This window comes from Fragaria vesca, linkage group LG5 (assembly GCF_000184155.1).
Source record: "Fragaria vesca subsp. vesca linkage group LG5, FraVesHawaii_1.0, whole genome shotgun sequence".
NCBI lineage: Eukaryota > Viridiplantae > Streptophyta > Magnoliopsida > Rosales > Rosaceae > Fragaria > Fragaria vesca.
This window is the reverse complement of record NC_020495.1, coordinates 16,900,438-16,910,495: the sequence shown is the minus strand read 5'-3', so window position 1 is coordinate 16,910,495 and position 10,058 is coordinate 16,900,438.

Genomic DNA, 10,058 nt, shown 5'->3' with positions numbered 1-10,058 from the left:
ACGGGACTCAAAATTTCAATCCCGCGTCCCGTCCCATTGTTTCTCTAATGGGACGGGACGGGACCGGTGTTTTTAGTTTCAAATCCCGCCTGGATCGAGACGGGACCGGGACGGGACCTGGATTTACGGGATTTGTGCCCAGCCCTAGCCCCAGCCAAGTTCTTTTGGAACCCACCCACACCGGCACACAAAGGCGTGAAACTCGCCAATGCCCTAGACGTAAGCCATCCACCACCACAGAAGCCACCCCCTTTGAGAGAAAAACCATGGACCATGCCCAACCATCCGCTAATCTATGAGTCGAGAAGCATCCCTCTAGATCTCTTCCGGCAAGCAAATTGCAGATCTCGTCCGGTAGCAGACCCCAAGGCAAGGACGAGGCCAAGAGGCTCGCCAAGGCGTTCGGGCACCACCGGACGAGGTTGGATCAGAAATTTTTAGGAGCGACGGCTCTTTAGGGTTTTGGGAGCGACAGCACTAAAATTTTTGGGAGCGACCTTTTTTTTTTTTTCATTTCGATCAAGCTCATATATTTTTAAAAACAAATAATAGCAAAATATTAAATTCAACATCATAATCATTATCATCATCACATGACCATAATAAAATTTGGTTCAAAAGTCAACCTTGGTGAGATTTACTCACCTAAATATCCCGCTGCAATTTCCACAAGACAACAAAAGCAAGCCAAATCACAACTTCACAAATCACCTGACAGTTGAACCAATTTGGCCGGAAACGGCTGGAAAACGGCTCGAAGCACCAACCCGAATTCAAAAACCAAACCTAAACCTGGCCGAAATCGCCATCAAAATCGCCGACTTTCCTGCGGAACAGCAGCAGCTCTGCTGCTTCGTGGTGGCTTCTAGGCGGCGAGACGGCGAGCGGGACTGCTCCAGAAATGGAGAGGACATCGGTACGGATCCAACGGAACCGGCGGAGTCCAATTTGGTGGCTGGATGAGGGAGAACTCGACCGGAGAAGAAAGAGAGTGTGGGAGGGTCGGGAGAGAGGAGAGAGAAACCAGAACTGGCTGCTGCAATTATAGGGTTTCCAAAAATAATTCCCACACATTTTTCTACTTATACTTTTTCCAAAACTAGAAACTAACTTCCTTTGACCATAACTTTCTCATACAACATCCGTTTCAAGCGTGCCGCATGTCTACGAACTCGTATCGCCAAATTCTACAACTTTCATGAAGGAAGTTTTCGGAAATAACTTACGAAAAATAAAGTCAACTTTTGGCCTCTTAAAAGTCAAGGCACCTTAAAATAAACTCTCAAAACTTCAACTTCGCATAAACCAATAATAATTTCCACAAATAATCATTCATTAATTCCGGAAATAATACAAGGAAAATGATATGAAAATCTAGGGTATTACATCGACCATCTACTCAATTTTGCTATCGTTGTTGGATGCATTGACATGTCAGTGTCTTCTCTTTGGAGTGAGGATATGTATTGTGAGGATAGAGTTATTTGTCTTTAGTTATAATCTTTTGTTAGGTGTTGTGTGTCACGCCCGAAATTGCACCTCCTCAGTTTAGGCACGTCACAGTGTCTCGAGTCTCTAAATAAAAACAAGAGAAATGCAAGGCAGTTAATTTAAGAAAATATTTAAGAAACACAACCGGAACGTAAAAATATTTTGAGGTGTAAAACCTTTAGTTTGCTAAAAACTCTTTATTTCGCTTAAATCTAACACAATGAACAACTATGAAATGACGAACTCAAAGTAATGCAGATTCCAATGGAAACGGCATAAGACAAATGTTATAATATCCAGACCAAAATAAATAAAATAGTAATGAAAATAATATGAAAGGTTTCATGAGTTACGTAAGTTACATGAGTTACATGAGTTACATAAGGTTACATGAGTTACACAAGGAACATGGATGGTTTTGGAGTTATGGTCAAGGCATGAGTTACAGGAAGATTCATGAAGCACCATTTATTGGGAGAGCACTAATTAGAGGTCTAGATGGTTCGTCTTTAGCCTATAAAAGGAGAGTCATTTGCTCATTCCAAGCATCTCATCCATCTCAAGCATCTCTTCCAAGAGAGAAACATCCATCTTCCAAGTAGAGAAGAGTGTCCACTCCAAGTTGAGAGTGTAGAGTAGTTGGTAGCAAAACAAGTGTGAGAGAGGGTTTCCTTCAAGTAGTGTTCTTGAAGTTGTGTATCTCTTGTGTACCCATTATTTCATAATGGAAGTTCTTGTTGTTGTTACCCCGTGGACGTAGACACATCGCCGAACCACGTTATATTTGGTGTTCCTTTTCCTCTATCTTTACATCTTTGCATATTTATCATTTGTGTGGTTTGAGTTGTTACTTCCATTATATTATTTTTCCAAACAGTGTTATCAGAGCCCTTGGTTCGTAGGGCGTAGGCGTTAAAATAGAAGGTTCAAGGAGTACAATGGTTCGACTAAACCACTCAAATTGGATTACATGGAAGCCACGAATGGAGGACATACTCTATTGCAAAGATTTGCATGAGCCCATCGAAGGAGTTGAGGCTAAGCCGGAAGGGACTTCAGATGCTAATTGAACGAAGATGAATCGTAAGGCAATTGGCCATATCCGGGAGTGGATGGACGATAGTGCATTCTACCATGTGGCAAATGAGACCGATGCGCATGAGTTGTGGACAAAGTTGGAGTCGTTATTCGAGAAGAAGACCGCCGCCAAGAAAGCCTTTCTAATTAAAGAGTTTGTTCACATGAAGTATTGTGAAGGCGTGAGGGTCACCAAGTATCTAAATAACTTCCAAAGTACAATCAATTAATTGACGACCATGGGGATGACGATCGATGATGAATTACAAGCATTGCAGTTGTTGGGGTCGTTGCCGGATAATTGGGAGATCTTTGTCATCACTGTAAGTAACTCTGCTCCTGATGGTAAATTAACTATGGATAATGTTAAAAGTAACATGTTGAATGAACAGACAAGGAGAAAATCCTCTAGCTCCGACAATAGCCAAGTCTTTGTGGCGGAGAACAGAGGTAGGAGCAAGAGTAGAGGACCTAGAGGTCATGGAAGGGGTGTGAGCCGATCCAGGACGAGATTCAACGGAAAATGCCATCATTGTGGCATCTTTAGGCACATGAAGAAAAATTGCAACAAGTTGAAAAAGGATCCAAGGGAGGTGCGAGACGGCAATACTCATCAACAGAAGGATGACACAAAGAACACAACCGCTACCGTGTGCAATAATGTGCATGAGTTCCTTTGTCTTAAAAGGGAATGCCTACATGTTGACAATACTCCCGGTGTTGCATGAGTTTTTAATTCTGGAGCTTATTTCCATGCCACTCCAAATAAAGAGTTTTTCTCGACATACAAAAGTGGTGAATTTGGGATTGTAAAGATGGGCAACGAAGGCTACTCCAAGATTGGAGGAATTGGAAATGTCTGCTCTGAGACCGATTTGGGCAACAAGCTGATGTTGAAAGATGTTCAACATGTTCCGGGCCTATGTCTCAATTTGATGTCAACTGGCGTGCTTGATCGAGAAGGTTTTCATCATCACGGAGGAGATCAAAAGTGAAGGCTTATCAGAGGATCACTAGTGGTGGCTAGAGGGAAGTTGTGTTGCACCCTCTACAAGACATATGGCAAGATATGCAAAGGGGAGTTGAATGTCACGGATGACTCTTCTCCAAGTCTATGGCACAAGCGGTTAGGCCATGTAAGTGAGAAGGGATTGCAAGTTCTGGCAAAGAAGTCTCTTATTCTCTTTGCCAAAGATACCTCACTTGAATCTTGTGATCATTGTTTATTTGGTAAGCAGCATAAGGTTAGTTTTGCTAATACATTTATTAAGAAAGAGAATGTTTTAGACCTAGTACACTCGGATGTATGTGATCCTATGGAAGTTGATTCACTAGGTCATAGCAAATATTTTGTCACTTTTATTGATGATGCTTCATGAAAGGGTTAGGTGTGTGTGTTGAAATCAAAAGACCAGGTGTTCCAAACCTTCAAGGAGTTCTATGCCATGGTTGAGAGGGAGTCGGAACGAACCCTCAAGTGTCTCCACAGTGATAATGGTGGAGAGTACACTTCAAACGAGTTCAGAGGTTATTGTTCGAAGCATGGCATTAGACACATAAAGACAGTTCCTGACACCCCACAACATAATAGTGTAGCATAGAGGATGAACCGCACCATCTTGGAGAAAGTGAGAAGCATGCTAAAGACTGTTAACCTGGCAAAAGAGTTTTGGGGCACAGCAGTGACAACCGCATGTTACCTCATCAACCGAACACCATGTGTACCGTTGGGCTTGGAGACTCTAGAGAATGTGTGAACCGGTAGAAGCGCTTCATATTCTCGATCACTTGAAGGTATTTGGGTGCAAAGCATTTGCACATGTTCCAAAGGAGAAAAGATCGAAGCTAGATGACAAGGCCATGCCGTGCATCTTTCTTGGGTACGGTAATGAAGAGATGGGCTACCGGTTGTGGAATCCAATAACCAAGAAGTTATTCAGAATCAGACTGTTGCGGATTTTGACAAGAACATACTAGAAAACGCAGAGCGCCTCACTTATGACTCGTCCCCGCTCCAAGAAGAGTCTAACAAATCTCAAGAAATGGTTAATGAAGACGTCCCTAATACGATAGAAGCAGAAGCTGCAGGTCCTGCAAATGATAACCAGGAGAATCAGGTTCAGAAGGATCATGATCATGGGGAGCCTGATCAAGGGGAGGTTCAGAAGGATCAGGATCAAGAGCAGCAACAAAAAAATGCCCAAGTACCAGTTTAAAGATCTCATAGAGTACCGAAGCCAAGTACTAAGTATCCTTCTTCTTAATATATTTTGCTCACCAATGATGGAGATAATCCATATTCCAAATACACTCTGTTGACTGGTGTTGGAGAGCCTAAATGCTTTGAGGAGGCGAAGACTCATGCAGACGGCGACAAGTGGATGTTAGCTATGAAGTCTGAGATGGAGTTCTTGTTGAAAAATGGCACCTACAAGTTGGTGAAGCTTCCTAAAGGCAGAAAAGCACTCAAAAACAAATGGGTGTTCAAGTTGAAGAGGGACGAGAATGAATAGTTGACAAAGTTCAAGGCTCGCTTGGTTGTCAAAGGTTTCAGGCAGAAGGAAGAAGTAGATTTTGATGAGATCTTCTCACCAGTTGTCAAAATGACATCTATCAGAGTTATTTTGGGCATGGCAGCTAGCATGGATCTTGAGGTGGAGCAGTTAGATGTAAAAACGACATTCCTACATGGTGATTTGGAGGAAGAAATATACATGGAGCAACCAGAAGGTTTTGAGGTCGAGGGCAAGGAGCACATGGTTTGCAAGCTAAAGAAAAGTTTGTATGGGCTGAAGCAAGCGCCAAGGCAATGGCACAAGAAGTTTGACTCATTCATGGTGGGTCATGGATACAAAAGAACTAATGCAGACCCATGTGTGTACATTCAGCGGTTCACTGGAGGTAAATTCATAATTTTGTTGTTTTATGTTGATAGTAGGGCATGACGTTTCTATGATCCGCAAGTTGAAAGCAGATTTATCAAAGTCTTTTGATATGAAAGACTTAGGTCCAGCTAAGCAGATTTCGGGCATGGAGATTACCTGTGACAGGAAGGCAAATAAATTATGGTTGTCACAGGAGAGATATGTTGAATGGGTGCTTGAAAGGTTCAACATGAAAGAAGCTAAGTCAGTGAGCTCACCTCTATGTAATCACTTCAAGTTAAGCAGATTATTATGCCCAACTACACAAGAAGAGAAAGACAAGATGGCAGGTATCCCTTACTCATCAGTTGTTGGTAGTCTTATGTATGTCATGGTATGTACTCGTCCAGATATTGCTCATGTAATTGGAGTTGTTAGTAGATATTTATCTAACTCTGGCAGAGAGCATTAGGAAGCTGTTAAGTGGTTACTCAAATATTTGAGGGGCACCTCAAAGTTGTGCTTGTCTTTTGGTGGATTCGAACCCGTTTTGGAGGGTTTCACAGATGCAGATTTAGCTGGGGACTTTGATAACAGAAAGTCCACTTCTGCGTACTTATTTACATTTTGTGGGGGAGCTGTGTCAAGACCCACCCCGAATTTCACCCTGAAACCCGAAGTAAATCCTGCGGGGACCACCTCGAAGGAAAGTTTACTGAAAAATTAGTATCACCTCCCTTGAAAATGGACAACCCTTCCTAATAATAGGTACTATTCTAACAATAATTTCATAACTAACAATACAGCTCAGAGCAACTTCTAATTGAGAGGAAAGGAACTAGAAATATAGAAATCAGCGGAAGCTATACTATTGACTATGCCTCAACTCCATGTACGCCCGACCTCAACTATGCAATCCTGCAAACTGTGCATTTTAAAACGAATGGCGCAGGGGAAAACATTTGAAACACGTTAGAGTGAGTGGATAAAAATAAATTAATAAATAGAATATTTATGTTTCCCCAAATCAATTTCCAAGGAAAAATCGAATGCATGCTACAAGTGATAAAACTTTCATCTCATAAAAAAAAATATCGAGCCTCTCAGGCTCTAAAATATATGTATGTATTTACACACGTCCATACTCCCTATATAAATTCATGGGTCTATATAGGGCTACTACGCTCGCGTCCAACGCTCACGTCACACCATAATACGGCTATATGCTACGCCATTAAGGTGGACAGACACATATGGCTAGCTAGTTTTTATATACATACTCTCTCATAAATACATATTTATATCCACCGAAAATCTCATTTTCAGTTGGTAACTCTCCAAGAGAAATAAAATCGTCAAAATTAAAATGACGTCAAATGCTCTAATCACAATTTACTGTTCAACTATGAACCATAGCATGCATATTATTTAAAACAAAAGTTCACTCACAACTTTAGGCCTAAGCCTGACGTCAATCCGAGATCTCTTCTGCTTGAGCATCCCCACGTCCTATTTCCATATAAAAATTAAATTCCCAACTAAAGAGAAATACTTATACAAAATAGGCCAAATTAAATATGAGCCGTAACCACGCTCATCCTTGCCCAACTTCGTCATTCTTAAAACGATACGATCCAAACTTCACCACAAATATCGGCAGCTCTAAAAAAAAACCTCTACAGATTAAACAACTTTAATCCAACGGCCGGATTCTACCTTAAATAACCGCCAAAATACCAAACTTTGATAAATCCCAAACCTATCCAAAACTCCTCCAAAAATTCCACACATCACTTCATTAAACTCCTCTAAATATGACACAAATAAAACCAAAAATACTTCCAAAATTATTTTATGGTTCCCTACGTTCAAGCATGCCCACATACAATACCAACAATTTCCTTCATTTCCTCTCTACACAACTTCACCCCAAAATTCACTAAGGGCACCCAAACGGGTTTCTATAAATGGAAAGTTTCCCAAAATAGAAATTTTCCAAATTTTCCAAATATGGCAGGTTTTCCTAAACCGTATACTACAACTTAAACGACAAGGAAACAATCGACAAGCTACCTTCACAGATTCTGCTGGAACACTGCCTCGCCGGAATGGGTCGCCGGATTCCATCGACTTGCCGAAATATTCATCGGATTCCGGCCACTTGTCGGAAATTGGCCATAGCCTCCCCGTAATTCCTAAAACACCAAGTTCTCGACATTCAAGAGCACAACAACACTTTCAGCAACCAATCTAACAAGGAAAAACCTCCACAACATAGCAACAATAATCCAGAGGCTCAAGGAGACGAGATTACCTTTTGTTCTCCAAAACACGAACCAATTGAAGAAGGAAACTCCTCCTTGTCGAACCTCAACCTCAACCGAGCTCCTTACCTCCACTTGAACCCGGATCGATGCAGCTCCAAAGCTCCACCAAAAGACGTCTGGGCTTCTCTCGAGGTTTGCAGGTCTCATAGGAGCTCGGGAAGTTCACCGGAAGGGCAAGAACATAACGTCGGAGCTAAGAACCCGAAACCTAGAAAAACACAGAAGAGGGGTTAGGGCTCGATTTAAACGATTGAAGACATGAAATTGGAGAAGAAGAGGAGAGGAACAAAACCCTACCATTTACTCGTCAAGCTGTGGCCGAAAATCTCGAGGACTCGCCGGAAACAGCCGAGGCTTCTCTCCCTCGATTTGACCTTGAATCGGACTAAAATCGAGATATGTGGACCGGGTTAGATAGAAGAGAAGGAGAGGAAGAGATTGGAGATGGTCTCGTCGCCAGGGATGGCCGGAGACGGCGGCGTCGTGCGGAGGACGCCAGAGGCAGGCGGAGAGGAAGAGGGAAGTCTAGGCTCGGGTCAAACCGAGTGTGGTCTCTTTGACTGGGTCAACCCCCTCTTAACCTTTTTAAGCCGAATCTAACGGCCAAGATTTAAACCCTAAATCCTATGGCCCAAATTAAAAAGAAAAATTTATTCCTTTTACCCAACCTTAAATAAATCAAAGAAAAATAACTCAAAGCTCCGACAAATAATCCGAAAACACCGGAGAACTTGTGCCAACACAAACTACGACATCAAGACCTTAACAGAGGGATTTGACATTTTGAGAAAAAAAATTCGAAAATAAACTCGAGCATTAAATTACCAAATAACCGAACACGGTTAAATTCCTCAGTAACTCGTGGACTACCTAATAAATAGGTAAAATTGGGTCTGGGATGTTACAAGTTGTATCATGGCAGTCCAAGTTACAGAAGTGTTGTCTTATCCACCACTGAGTCCGAGTACATAGCGGCAAACGAAGCAAGCAAGGAAATGATATGGCTGCAAAGGTTCATTCAGGAGTTGGGTGTGAAGCAAGAAAGGTATGTGGTGCATTGTGATAGTCAAAGTGCTATTCACTTGAGTAAAAATTCAGTTTATCACCCTCGCACTAAACACATTGATCTACGTTATCATTGGATACGAGATGTTGTGTCAAAGAAGCTTTTGCAGTTGAGAAAAATTCACACCAACAAGAATACTTCATATATGTTGACTAAGGTTGTGCCACAACATAAGTTGGAGTACTGTAGCAAGTCCGTTGGGATGGACTTCAAGTAGAAGCCTTGCCGCGTATTTCCCCGGGTTGGTCTGGAGGGAGAGATTGTTATAATATCTAGACTAAAATAAATAAAATAGTAATGAAAATAATATGAAAGGTTTCATGAGTTACACAAGGTTACATGAGTTACACAAGGAACATGGATGGTTTTGGAGTTATGGTCAAGGCATGAGTTACAGGAAGATTCATGAAGCACCATTTATTGGGAGAGCACTAATGAGAGGTCTAGATGGTTCCTCTTTAGCCTATAAAAGGAGAGTCATTTGCTCATTCCAAGCATCTCATCCATCTCAAGCATCTCTTCTAAGAGAGAAACATCCATCTTCTAAGTAGAGAAGAGTGTCCACTCCAAGTTGAGAGTGTGGAGTAGTTGATAGCAATGTGAGAGAGGGTTTCCTTCAAATAGTGTTCTTGAAGTTGTGTATCTCTTGTGTACCCATTATTTCATAGTGGAAATTCTTGTTGTTGCTGCCATGTGGATGTAGGCACATCTCCGAACCACGTTATATCTGGTGTTCATTTTCCTCCATCTTTTACATCTTTGCATATTTATCATTTGTGTGGTTTGAGTTGTTACTTTCATTATATTATTTTGAGAAATTTTAAATACACACCCCTAATATCTTAATACACACTCATAATATCTTAATACACACTCTTACTTAATACACCACCTATCAAGTTTTTCATTTCAGTATTATACTTAATACACATCCCAAACTGCCTAAAATGCCCTTAATTTATGAAATATTTCGTTATTTAATATAATTAATATATATTTACTATTTGGTCTCTCTTCTTACATATTATTTCGTCTAATTTTTGCTAGAAATTTTTGGTTATCATCGTTCAATTTATAATCAAATGATTATTGTTATATCCCAACTCCAAATCACCAATACAAGTTTTCAAAATTCACAAACTAGTACAATTGTAAAAGTACAATAGCTATTAAACAATAGATTGCTAGTTATTCGATAAACAATGTCATGATAAAGATGCAGTACTTGACAAT